Source organism: Taudactylus pleione, unplaced genomic scaffold (genome assembly GCF_031769625.1).
Source record: "Taudactylus pleione unplaced genomic scaffold, aTauple2 ptg000341l, whole genome shotgun sequence".
Classification (NCBI taxonomy): domain Eukaryota; kingdom Metazoa; phylum Chordata; class Amphibia; order Anura; family Myobatrachidae; genus Taudactylus; species Taudactylus pleione.
The window spans coordinates 426,396-441,209 of NW_028284742.1; the positions used below are offsets into that span (position 1 = coordinate 426,396).

At 42.2% G+C, this 14,814-nt stretch overlaps 1 protein-coding gene across 1 annotated transcript in view; it reads left to right on the forward strand.

Moving 5' to 3' along the window:
* LOC148508838 (uncharacterized) overlaps positions 1 to 14,814 on the forward strand; it is a 140,163-nt gene that overhangs the window by 67,606 nt on the left and 57,743 nt on the right. The window lies entirely within an intron of this gene.

Consider the following 14,814-nt stretch of genomic DNA (forward strand, 5'->3'; position numbering starts at 1 on the left):
ACAAGTGCCATGTGTGAGCCTGACCTTTCTGATATTGTTGTACTTGCAGAGAAGCCCCCTTCCACCATTTCTGCTCTCATTGCAAATGTGAGGATGAGCAGCACAAATATAGCTGATGACATAGAAATTGAAGATGCCACCATGGAAGTGCAAGAGGATGGGGGGGATATTTGTGTAGCTGATGCCGGCACTAATGAGGATATTGAGCATAAGGATGTTGTTTGTATAAGTCAGGCACCTGTGGGAGCAGCTCTTGGCCATGATAAGAGGAACGCCATTGTCATGCTTGGGCATAGGACCAACAAATGCACCTTTTATATGTGGAATTATTTTTACCCAAATCCTGACAACAATTGTCAAGCCATCTGTAGTGTTTATAAAATGATGGTAAGTAGAGGTAGGGACATTAACCATCCAGGAACCTCCTCCCTGTTATGTCATTTGCAGCAAGTTCATGAAAAGTTTTTGACAACATCAGAAACTGGTGCTAAAAAAATAATAACAAGCAGTCCAGAATCAGCAAGCCCCTTCTCTCAAGTTCAACTACTGTAGATCCAAGCACCTGCAATCTCTACCGCCAACACCTTCATCCTCAATATCCACAGTAATGATCAGAGGCAGTTCTGCACTCTTTAATTTTTGTAAGGCTAGGTGTTTTCTTTCCTATCCAGGATTGCTCAGAAGAATCCTTCAGTGCTAGGCCTGCTGCTGCTGCTGGGGATGGATCTTCATTCCAAAAGGGGACTAAGAAGACTACTATTTAAAAAAATAAAAAAACTGACTCTGAAACTGTTACAAGTCACCAGTGCGCCTTGTTACTTACTCATGCTCTGGGTGACTCTCCTCCTGGTCGCCTGTCACTCTCCGGGAATCCTGCTCCTGGACAACATACATGCCATACTGGGATGGCATCTTCAGTTGCTAGGGGATTGGAATGTCAGTCTACGGCTTCTGATACTGGATGATGCCTCCTTCTCACTTATAGATTCCATTAATCAACTGCCTTGTATCCATTGCTTCGGCACCTTTCTTTAGCCTGTTGGTTCATCGCTGGCTTGCTGGCTATAGCATGTTTGTATGTGTCCTTCTGGTTCCTGCCAGTCGTGGTCCTGCTCATCTGTGCCTGTTCTGCTGAGCTCGAGAACTGTAATGCTACACTCTCATCTAGAGTGTTCATTCTGTGCTGCCTGCAGTGCTCCTGATTGTGCCATGTCTGCGGCGTCACTGCTCGTAGTACTCAATTATAACTATCTCAGCCTGTTACCATCTAGGCTCTCGTAGCCACAACCTGGCTATCAGCTGCACCTCAGGCCACAAGGTCACACCTCAGCCTGTTACCATCTAGGCTCTCAAGGACACATACTGGCAATCTAGCCTCACCTAAGTCCACAAGGCCGCACCTCAGTCTGTTATCATCTCAGCTCTGAAAGCTACATCCCAGCTGGCTAGCCGTACCTCGGCCCACTAGGCTGCAACTCAGTCTGTCACCATATCGACTCACAAATCCACATCCCAGCTGTCTAGCCACACCTTGGCCCACAAGGCCGCACCTCAGTCTGTTACCATCTCAGCTCTCAAAGCAGCATCCCGGCTGTCTAGCTGCACCTTGGTCCACAAGGCCACACCTCAGTCTGTTATCATCTCAGCTCTCAAAGCCACATCCCGGCTGTCTAGCCGCACATTGGCCCACTAGGCCGCAACTCAGTCTGTTACCATCTCGGGTCTTAAAGCTGAATCCCGGTTTGTTTAGCTGCACCTCGGCCTACGAGGCCACACCTCAGTCTGTTATCATCTCAGCTCTCAAAGCCGCATCCCGGCTATCTAGCTGCACCTCAGCCTATAAAGCCGCAGCTTAGTCTGTACCACCTTGGTTCTCAAAGCCATATCTCCATCAGTCGCATAACATCTAGTGGCCCTAGGCTAAGCATGCAAGCCTCTACAATCTCGAGTTTAGTCCAGACAGCCACCTAAGTACCAGTGAACGTTTCCGGTTCTATAAGAACAGCGGCTGGCTGTTATTGGTGAAGACTTTGTATGAGTGATTCTAAAGGTGATTCTAAAGGTCTTGCATGGTGAGTCCTAGGTGACCATAAAAGAAACAATCCTTTGCATGGGGAAACAAGTATGACAGCTCTCACCCAGTCACACAGTGGATTACTCATGCCATCACGGCTATCCTAGTATTAGATCTGGTCCATTATCCACCATTAATGCAGTGGGTTTCACACAGGCCAGTGTCCCCATTACCAAATTCCATACCCGAAAAGACATTCCTCAGCTGTACCAGGATGTTAAAAAAAATAATTTTTGGCCTACAAAATGCCAATGTACCCATTGTCCACCTAACCACAGATATGTGGACGAGCAGTAGTGGGCAAACTAAAGATTACATGACTGTGACAACCCACTGGGTGTGTGATTGGTCTTTAGCTGCAGCAGCAGTATCTATCAAACAACACCAGCTCATTCAGAGGCAGGCTACTCTGTGTATCTCTGGTTACACTCAGTTGATGAATACCAAAATTGTCCAGAATTTTTTATGGCCACAGACAGCATCTCCATGGGCCTTTGAATTTAAAATTTTTTTTTTGAACCACTAAGGCAAGGACTGATGTGATTTTTTTTTTTTAAATGCCTCCCCTCCTCTCTCATAAATTTGCTTCATAATCCAAAATTTTAATTAAATTTACTATGAATCAAACCTTCCTTTCCCTACCTTCAACTACATACATACTCCATCTCCTCTTGATTAATAAAAACATTTGTTTCCTGATGTTTGGAAGTTGAATTGACACGGGTTTGTGGTACCCCCTGCTCTCGCTTGGCCTAGATAGCCAGCTAGCTTGGTGCAACCTTTTGGCCTAAAAATGATGAAAACAATATTGTAAGCTGTGAGGTGGTTAAAATTCACTGAGTGGAAATTAATGTTATTGAGGTTAATAATACTCTAGGAACAAAAAAAGGTTAAAATTATGTGATTTTAGCTTTTTTGACAATTCTTGGAAAAAAATCCAAAACCAAAACCAGTCACGGTGGTTTGGTAAAACCGAAACCGAACGATGAATTAAAACCAAAACCAGCAAAATGGTCCGGCACACATCTATACTTAAATGTTTTTTGTCACAAAGGACTTATTATAAAGTTGCAGTTAAAGCAGAATGATGCATGGAACAGGTTACTCGTGTCAGTCTTGTGTTTTGCCTTTTTACACAGACTGCATACTTTTTCCTCAATTTTGGTACTGTATACTTTGCATGTACTGTAGTGTACTAGGCACTTAGGATTAGTATTTTTGTAGTATTTTTGTAACAAAGGCATTGGTTTAAAGTCAAACTTAAGTATAATGAAGCATGGTGTGGGTCACTCGCATTAGACCTATCTTTGCATTTTCACCCTAGCATCTACAATTTTTCATCCATTGTGCTGCTTTTTTCAAAATGTTGCATCTTAGGGCCTGAATTAGGCACTAGCGTGCACTGCTGACGGCTGTCGGCTGCTGTCAACCGACGGAGATTTCCTGGCCTCTTATGTGTATCTGCAGCAGCCAGCCCGCATAATCCCATGGTCACTCAGCCGGCCGATGGACATGCAGATGATCCGATGCTGCATCCTTGGATGCAGCTCCGATCGGTAATGCATGCAGTAGGCATGACGCCTCCTACTGCATTACCATATTACAGCTGTCACAGCTGCTAACATGTTAACAGCCGCTATAGCAAACATCCGCTGCTCAATAAGGCACTTAGTTTGCTTATAGTATAGAGTAATACTGTAGATTCATAGTATTAGTGTTTCGGAGCGGTTAAGTCGCAAAGGCCGTGGCATGCTAAATGGGGCTTTTTGGTGTGATTTGAGAATAGGTGTATGTGGATACCTCTGTATTTGCATATGTTCCTTGTACAGTATAATTAGCCTCAGGAAACCTGTAAATAATAAAAATTGTTCTACCACTACTGTGATAACTTATGTTTACTGTAGCTGTACACTTTTTATTATAAGTTTCAAAATGTACAACTTCTAAATAAAACAAAAAGTGTTACAGTGGCTAACTTCATCTAAAGATTGTGTAAGCTAATGGGAAACAAGAATCCTATGGGGACTGCGTTTGCACATGAATATTAAGGGAATCAGCAGATATCTCCATTATGTGCTGCTGTACATTCCTAATAAATGCAATGAGATGATTAATGAGGAAATACTAAAAAAAATAGTTTTTAATGAATATGCCCCTGAGTCTCTTTCATCTTGGTCAGTGGTGTCAATGGCAAATGTTTCACAGCTTGTAGGTCTGACAAAACTGGAAATATAATCCCTGTTAGCTTTATTATAGACTAAATAGGACATAAGAATGTCGACAATACTAGATCTAGATTGATAGTATAAATTGAAGTGATTAATATTTGTGCAGGAGTAGAGGGAGGCTCACATTTCTCAATTACAGCTGGAATAACCACAGATCCTAGAATTCTATAACTGTGTGCCAATTCTCAAGTCTCTGGGGAACATCTGGTCAGTTCAGGGAAAACATTAGATAAATAATGGTCTTTTTCTTTTATCATTCTACTAATTGAGATCCACAGTGTTACTTTAACGTGCTTTTGTTTTATTAAATTATTTCTGCCTGTGGGGAATTTTATCATAATTTATCATACCAATCTGTTGCAGAAGTCATTCCCTTAATTTGCATCTTTATTAAACAATTAACAATGAGTTTTCTTTGAAGTTTAATTACTCTTCTCAGTGGAAAAAAAAAGCAATTTGACACTTTGTTCATGGACCAGTTACATGTTAAAATATCTCCAGTACATAATGTTACAAGCAATTATATTGTAATGTTACTATTTGAATTTAAACAACATGTGCCAGTCAAATATTATACAATGTAAAGGAAAAGAAGAGCCAATAAATGTAAATTATATTTTCATTTGTATTTACCTCCAGATTTCTGTGACTTGTACAAAAGTACTCTACACTTATCCTGGTGTTCCCCTAAATAATAACACACCTTTGGTACTGTAGTACAGGTTGAGTCTCCCATATCCAAAATGCTTGGGACCAGGGGTATTTTAGATAACGGAATATTCTGTAATTTGGAGTATTTGCATATCATAATGAAATATCTTGTGAAAGGGACCCAAATATACACACACAATGCATTTATGTGTTATATACACCTTATACATACAGCCTGCAGGTAATTTTATACAATATTTTCAATAAGTTTGTGGCTCAAGCAAAGCTTGTGTACAGAAATTAAATTAATTTATGTTTCATATATACTTTATACCCACAGCCTGAAGGTAATTTTATACAATAATTTTAATAACTTGTGCCTTAGACAAAGTTTGTGTACATTAAACCATCAAAAATCAAAGGTTTCATTATCTCAGTCATGCCAAAATAATTCCGTATTTCGGAATATTCCGTATTTCGGAATATTTGGATATGGGAGACTCAACCTGTATTCAGCTCTCCACTCATGGGGGTAAATTTACTAAAGTGTGGAGTTTTAGAAATGGAGATGTTGCCCATAGCAACCAATCAGATTCTAGCTATCATCCTCCATAAGGTGTGTCGAAGCTGAATAATTGGCGAGACAAGTTCAGTTTAAAATTTAATTGCGGCGATGCCATCTTGCGACTGGCCACAAGGCGCCATCTTGAAAATGAGATCGCAAGATGCCATTTTGCGAATGGCCGCCTAAGCGCCATTTTAGATAAACTCACATTTTTGTACATGTGGCGATAATACTATTAGCACCATGCGATTGCATCTTTCACCATTTCTCATACACACATTAATACGCACAATTGCGCTGTTAACTAGTCGCATATTAGCGAATGCATAGGACTTTGCATGAAACTGCTGTTTTATTAGCTTTATGCGCATGCATCTGCCCCAAGTTAACTAGCGTCCTTATATCAAACCCTGAATACTCACACATTAGATATTCACACATAAGGTTTAATAAGCTTTAAAGTATATGATTTAAGTTGGTTCAGTTAGTTTAAATGCTGAGAAATAAAGATATTTGATAACTAAGGTTTTATACATGCTAAACAAGCCGTGTTTGGTTTCGTACTGATGTGTACTCTTTTCACAGTATTCTGGTGTTATCAGTGGGGAGATCACATCATGCTTTCTTGAGTTATGGATCGCAGAGACTTCAAGCAACAAAATGTATTAACTGTTAGGATGTTACAGGGGGCAGGAAGGGAAAGACCCCCAGCTGTTAGAGGCAGGGAAAGTCTATTTGAACCAGCCTGTTAAATGCTCTGTAACAGATGCTTCTCCCCTGGGAACCAATGACATCAGCAACAAACTTCTCTATTGTCCTGTCTATTCTGGGGGGTATAAATATGTGTGCTCAAATGCAGGGTTCTTAGTCTTTGTGCTGAATGCTGAATGACGAGGGGTCTCTTGCTGATGCCTATCTTCGGGTCCGGAAGCGCTGCATATGTATACTGTACTTGGGTCTGTATAATTCCTTTTGCGCCTAAATTGTGTCTGGATCAATTGCGTGTAACTGTCTGAACTTTTACTTGAATAACACTTGTGCTTTGGAACCACAGATTCCAGGTCTAAGTCTTTATTTACTGTATGACTGCGTACGCAAATTAGCGTCATCCTCAGAAGGTATAGGCAGGTTATCAGAAGGTATAGGAAGGAGTGTATAGAGGTTCTGATCCAGTATCGTTAGTTGGGGGCTCGTAGTGAAGTCACTTAACTGCTCACACGGTACATACGGCTATCGATATTTCAGCAAAGGGAGGAGTGGCCACATGCAGGGTTTGCCTGCAACCGCTTTGTGCTGAAAGATCGCTATCTGTCTCCGTGTGAATCAAGGAAGCTGACTAGAATCCAGGGATAAGAGAGGAAAAAGTTTGTCTTCCTCTGTTGAAAGAACCTTATGTTTAAAGGGGTGCTGCAGTACTGAGTACGCGGCTAAGTCGCAGGTTTGCACATAGCAAAGACGCACTTTTGTGTATGCAGCTAAAAAGTCATTATACGGTTGTGTGGTAGTCGCATTATTGTGTATGCGGCTGGTCGCACAATAGCGTATACGCACTTCCGGTTCTGCTGCCACGTGTTTTAACAAAGCCATTGAGGTTTACCTTTTTCAATTGTTACCAATATCTGGGTTAACGTTTATTTTTCTGCGTAGGAAAAAAGTGTGTAACAGTGAATATTTGTTGAACAAAGTTAAGGGTATAATATGATCCTTAAGGGCTAGGTGCAAGGGTTAGTCTAGCCGCTCGGTAAGTAGCTTTACCGTTCTATACACAGTAGCAGGTGTACATGTTGTCTTTGTTGTAGAGAGGTGTGTGGGAGTGGCCGACATATAAACTCCATAGGTGTGGAAGTTGCCTTACTAAATCTTATCCGGGTGTGGAAGTTTCCTTTTTCAAATCTTATCCAGGTGTGTAGGCTCCGCCGACTTAAATCGTCCACAGGTAAGTGAAAGTATCTTGATTGTTTTTCACCAGTTTAAATCTTTATTGAAAAGCGTAGGAGTTGTCTCAGAATGGGAGCGCGCAAACAGTAGAGATTTTAGACAATGATGTGCTGCTAATGGAGGCGCCAATCGGATCGGCCTGTCGTATTATGCATACTAAGTACGGTACTTATGCAATTAGGTATTGTGATTTATGGTTTAATATGATGAGGAAGAGTGTTAGACCGTTTCCCAGAATTGGTAGTTTTGATAAAAATGTGTTAGATAATGTCCGGGATCACATCAGTTTGATGCGCTCCCGAGAGAAAAAGGTTAAATATTTTGAATGTTTAAAACTGTGGCAGCATGAAGGGGATGCATGGCTTAAAAATGTGCAAACAACGCAAACTAGCGTCGTGAGCACATTGCCAGAAAATACATCTGCGGCGCTAAATTGCAATACGGGCGAGCCGCAAAATGGCGCACACGTGTGGCAAGGTAGCATCGTGGAGAGTATTGCCAGCTGTTCACTCTCACCTCCCCCACCTTATGTGGATGGAGGTGCAAGTACAGTTACCAAAAATACCCATAAAAATGTAACAAGCAACTTGTACCCTCTCTTAAGCAACTATAAAGAACATGTTCATGATGTGGATGATGAGCCTATTGTAATGTCTGCCATTTCCCATGCTGTACAAATGATAGATGCGGCATCACCACAATCACGAGTGGTGCCGCCATCTCCATCGGTAACAGTAAGGGAAGTGTTAATGCCCTCTGCACCCGTAGAGGAAGTTGTTCATACCATTCATAGCAGCAGCAGACTAAACCCCCAGCCAGGTAATCAGGTCAAAGGTAGCAGCGCTACCGGTCTGCATCCCATTCGGACAATAACTGTTCCAAATGGAAATGCAGATGCAAACGGTATAGTGCCCACGAGGGAAGTAGTAATGCATTGTCCTTGGACAAGAGCAGAACTAAATTCCATCATAAATGATTTCCCCGATCCCAAAAAGGAATTAGCCAAATGTCAAAGATTTTATAGAAATTTGGGTAGTTCACATGAACCCACTAATAAAGATTGGCGTGTGGTGTTAAGGGCCTGTCTACCACGCAATACCGACGTGACAAAATTTATCACGGATTGTGTATTGGATGGTGATGTTCCCTTACAGACCAAGTAAACCAAGGTAACATTTCCCGCATTGTAACTTAATTGGGTATATATTTTCCAGTAGTAGTTAACTGGAACAAAATTTTCACCATTAAGCAGAAGGAGAGTGAAACTGCAGAAGATTATTGCGATCGGGCTCTGCAGGCTATCACCCAGTACACTGGGATAGAGGATATTAAAGATAGCACTCACCACCGGGGAATGATAGTCACGGTACTTGTTGGCGGTCTGAAAGGGAGTTTAAAAACTCGGGTTCAGACCTCACAGCTAGGCTGGCGGGGACTCACAGTAGATACCCTCATAGAAACCGCAATCGAACAAGATAAAAACATCTCCAAGAAGAGAGAAGCCCAGAGTGAAAAACTATTGGCTGTCAGTATACAAGCTCTGGAGGGAATGACGGTAACATCACAGCCAACAGACACACTTGCACTTGCACACACACTCACTCCTGAACAAGTATGTGCTCTCACTAACCCCACGCAACAACAAACACAACTTTATCCCACTAACCCGATGCAACCACAGGTCCCATGCTACCCACCAACTTCTTACCCCCCACAATACCCTTACCCTCCCTATCCTTACCCATATCTACCACCTTTACCCTCTGTGCAAACCTCACAACACCACATGTCTTCACCCGATACACATGTTTTAACTGTAAACAAACAGGACACTTAAGTAGAAACTGTACAGTAAAAAGAGTAGGGACCCCACATCAGGGAAGACCTGGATATCCCCATAAGGGATATGCACAGAGAACAGCAAATGTTCAGCAGGCACCAGCACCAATTGTAACCGTAAATGCTTTATTGGAGAATGGTAGCCAACGCTAGGGGTCAGGTCATACCTGTAGTCTACAGATAGTCAGGTTACGGGAAGTACTAGGGAAGAACCGGTCATGATGGTTGATGTAGCTGGTACTGAATATCCTTTTCTTGTAGACACAGGGGCGACCAAGTCAGTGATAAAATCTCCCGTTAATTTGCAGGTGACCAACGAGACAGTACCAACAATGGGTGTAACAGGTAAAGTGGAACATTATCCTTTAACAAAGTCCACAGAGGTTACTATTGGGCCGTTGCATACCAGGCATTCTTTTCTCCTGACTGCTGCGGCTCCTACTAACCTACTGGGCAGAGACTTGTTATGTAAGATGGGATGTGTTATATATTGCACCCCTGATGGTGTATTTTTAGATATCCCAGAGAGAATGGTATACGAGGTGCGGGATATGTTAGACACTCCTCAAAGGATAATGTATCACTCTACAATTTTAAATGAAACTCCATCACAGGTAGATGAAATGTTGTCCCTAATTCGAGATTCCCTTTGGACGAAAGATGGACAGGACACTGGATTAATGGCAAACGTAAGCCCCGTAATGGTGAATTTAAAAAGCGGTAGGCAAGCTCCAAAAATTCCCAAGTACCCACTAAAACAGGGGTTTTTCCAATAATTGAGCGATTATTGCAACAGGGAATTTTAGTTCGTACAGCTAGTGTAGCCAACAGTCCCATCTTCCCAGTGAAGAAGAGTGGTGGGAGGGGTTATAGGCTGGTACAAGACTTTAGAGGTGTTAATAAGGTAGTAGAGAGCCAATTCCCTGTAGTGCCAAATCCAGCTGTCATTTTGATGCAGATCCCAACAAATGCAACCCATTTCACTGTCATTGACCTCTGTTCTGCTTTCTTCTCTGTGCCTCTCCATCCTGACTGTCAGTATCTATTCGCATTTACATACAGAGTTTTACAATACACATAGACACGGTTACCCCAAGGTTTCATAGACAGCCCCAGTATCTTCTCCCAGGCATTGCACGACTGTTTACAATCTTTTCAACCTGCCAATGGATCTGTTCTAATTCAATATGTGGACGATTTATTACTATGTTCTCACTCGTTTATGTCATGTTTGAATGATACTAAACTTTTGTTACTTCATCTCTCACAAACAGGACACAAGGTGGCTAAGGACAAACTACAGCTGTGCCAATCCAGAGTAAAATATTTGGGACACTGCCTAACCCAGGGGTTACGACATCTTACAAAAGATAGAATCCAGGCCATACAAAACATGACACTGCCGCAGAATCAACAGCAAATTCGTACCTTCTTGGGAATGTGTGGATACTGTAGAATGTGGATTCCAGATTTTTCTATTTTGCCTTACCTTTACAGGAATTAGTCTCTTCCTCAAAGCCTGATCGTGTCATACACACAGAGGAATCAGAACAGGCTTTCCTTAATCTTTAGGATAGTCTGACAAGAGCTCCTGCATTGGGAATACCTGATTATGAAAAACCTTTTGATTTGTATTGTACGGAAACCGATGGTGGTGCTGCAGGTGTCCTTACACAAAAACATGGTGATGCCAGTAGGCCCGTAGCATACTACAGTGCCCACTTGGACACTGTGGCAAGATCGCTTCCCACCTGTTTGAGAAGTGTAGCAGCTACCACTCTATTGGTGAGTAAAAGTGAGGATGTAGTATTGGGCCATTATATGATTGTCTACACTCCCCATGCTGTATCTGCTCTGTTGAACCCAGCTCAAACCAGACACGTCTCCTCGGCTAGGTTCACCAAATGGGAACTAGCTCTAATCACTCCTGCAAATATTATTGTTAAATGTTGCAGTACGCTGAATCCAGCAACATACCTACCATATGTACAACATGATGTAAAAAGGGTGGAAGGAGAGGAGTTGCTGGCAGGAGGTGATTCGTAAGACATAATAATACGTACGATTGTATGACATATCTGAATCAGACCTTTACTGCTAGACCTGACATACATGACACACCTTTAGAGTATGTGGAGATAACTTTTTATACGGAAGGGAGTTGTCATAGACAAACAGACACAGGTGAATTATGTACAGGTTATGCTGTTGTAAATGACACAGACATCATAGAAGCTAAACCTCTTGGTCCTCCTCACTCAGCCCAGGTGGCAGAGTTAGTAGCACTGACTAGAGCATGTGAACTGGCAGCAGGCAAATCTGCTAACATTTACACTGACTCGAGGTACGCGTTCGGGGTGGTTCACGATTTTGGGGCTCTATGGCATCTGAGAAATTTTATGACAGCAGCAGGCACACCAGTTGCACATTCCCGACACATAAAACATCTTTTAGAAGCAATCCAACTGCCCAAAGTGGTGGCAGTAATTAAATGCAAAGCCCATACATGTGAGGATGACCCGGTGTCACTGGGCAACAACAGAGCTGATGAAGCTGCAAAATGGGCAGCAGGGTTAAAAATGTTTTCTCCAACTGAAACAATTATGTAATTTCAAACAATTGATATGCTGAAATTAATTGAGATGCAAAATTTGTGTTCAATTCAGGAAAAATCCATTTGGAAGTCCAAAGGATGTGGGCAAGAGTCCTCTGGGCTCTGGAGGGACGGACATGGTAAGCCAGTAACCCCCAAGGCATATTACCCCAGCCTGGCTGAGGCAGCACACGGCCTGACTCATCTGGGTAAACAGGGTATGTGCAAGTTGGTGAGGACATACTGGTGCTCACCAGGTTTTTCTTCACAAGCAGAAAATATAGCAATGTCCTGTCTGACCTGCTTGAGAAAGAACATAGGGAAAGCGATCCCTACCGAACCGTCCCACATTCCACCGACTGATGGACTTTTCCAGGTGATACAAATTGATTTCATCCAATTACTACCCTGCAGGAACCTTAAGTATTTATTAGTGTGCACAGATGTATTTTCTAACTGGGTTGAGGCCTACCCAGCGGCCACTAATACTGCTGCGTTTACTGCCAAAAAAATAGTTAAGGAATTTGTAGGCAGGTACTGTATCCCTAAAATCATCGAGAGTGATAGGGGTACCCATTTCACAGGTGATGTTTTTCAAAATATGTGTAAGCTGATGGGTATTAATAGCCGACTTCATACCCCCTACCGACCGCAAGCCAATGCCAAGGTAGAGAGGATGAACGGAACTATTAAAAATAAGCTAAGTAAAATCATGGCAGAGACTGGACTAGGATGGCCAGAAGCGTTACCTTTGGTCCTACATAGCATAAGGACCACTTCTAGACCTCCTCTGAATCTGTCCCCATTTGAAATATTGTTCTGTAGACAACCTCATATGATTATAAGTCTACAGGAAGACCTGAAGGGTAACAACGAGGTAACTGTAAAGTATCTTATATCAATGAGTAAACAGTTAAAGCAACAGCAGCAGAAACTGAAATTGTTGTCTAATGATATGCCTGAAACTAACTGTCATGATGTTGAACCAGGAGAATATGTAATGATCAGAAATTTCTTGCGTTCAGGTTGTTTGACTGATTGGTGGGAAAGTCCATACCAGGTGCTGCTGACGAGTACTACATCTTTGAAGGTGGCCGGGAGAGATACCTGGGTCCATTCCACTCACTACAAAAAGTTCAATCTACCGGTGGTGAAACAAGTCTGAGACAAAGCTGATAGCGTGGACCTGTCAATTGCGAGCTTGTTGCGGGAGAATTGAACAGGTTGTAGTGAGATACCTGAACTGAGAGAAATTTGCAGATCTTGTTGTGACAATGGACATGCCTGCTGTGTTCATTTTCATATTCTCTTTTAGAGTGTTCACCATCCTGGTCAATTTGGGGATATTTAGTATCTGTGATGGGGGACCGATTGAGGAAACGGGAGCTGATGGCAGTGCTGAGTGGAGTCAGGAGGAGTGCAATGCCAATCAGGGGAGGGTCTGACCAATCTTAGTACTGTTATTGTTAAGAGAGCTGTCATTCTGGATACTCGGGGAAGGTGTGGAGGTGTATCATCTGAAGATTCCTGTATTTGTGAGCTTTGTGGGTCCCTAGTTGATGAGAACTGTATCCAACGGTGCCAACCTAAATATAATCCGTACTGGGGTGGGTATCCTCTAGAGGATTATCATAGCATGGTAGGCAAAGTGTTCAATCAAACTGATTGCTGGGTGTGTTCACATGTGCCACAGGGACAGCATAACATAGGGTTGGTGCCATTTCCGCTTAATACCACACAAATTTTAGAATTGCAAAAAGGGAAAACCTTGGATGGAAAATTTCTCTCATCCAGACCACCTCATTTCAAACTCCATCAATTCCAAGTAGATAGATCACTTTTGTGCTTAAACATAACCAACCCCAATAAACCCGGGAGTTGGGAAGTGACGGGGAATAATCAGATGATGACCTTCTCACAAAGAGCTGATAATGAGTCCATAAACCATGATTTGTTACATTCCATTAAGTCTGGTGGGAAACATTTTAGGTATCGGTATACATTGAGTTCCACCAAAGAAATTATTGGTAAGGTGCCAAATGGTTATTGTGCTAAAATAATACAGCCAGAAACTTGCATGTACTAGATGGAAGACCCAGAAATACAATTGTTTGCAGGGGAAATGTGCTTAATGATAATGATGCATACCATGCCTTATGTTCTCCCTGATAATGTATATTTCATTTGTGGAAGAAAAGCATATAAATGGCTCTCCCCGAGTTCCGAAGGTTTGTGTTACCTGGGAAGAGCAGTCCCAGAAGTTATGACCCTCACACATGTTGAAATGCTGGGTATAAATAAAAACACACCGTCACCATATCTTCACACACAAGATGAACACAGAGGCAAAAGAAATATGATATCTGGTGATGTACATAAAGCCACTCAGTTAATCAGTGAAACAACTGGCTTTCAAGTTTTAGTCGCATTGGATCCCACCTGGATCACTCGGGGTACGTTAAATTTTAGATATATCCAGGAACTTGCTAAATTGATAGATAATATCACCAAGATGTACGATGACACATTCATTTATACAGGGAGAGAATTGCAAGCGTACAAGAAAGAACTAGTGCAACACAGGCTAGTGATGAATTATTTAACTGCTGTTACTGGAGGGTATTGCGTAACATTGGCCACCCAATTTGGAGTTAAATGTTGCACCTATGTCACCAATGATACCAGCGACCCCAAGGAGGTGATAGACCGAAAGATGGATGAAATTCTACAGCTAAAATGGGAGTTTCGTAAGAACCATAACGCTTCAGTGGCTGAAGTAGGTGAGAAGATAGAAGGATGGGTTTCATGGCTGAACCCAGTGAAATGGTTCTCAGGTCTAGGGGAATGGGTCCTGGAAGTGATCACCAGCATAGGTAAATTCTTGATCCTTATACTAATTGTCATCATAATAATTGGCATATGCGTC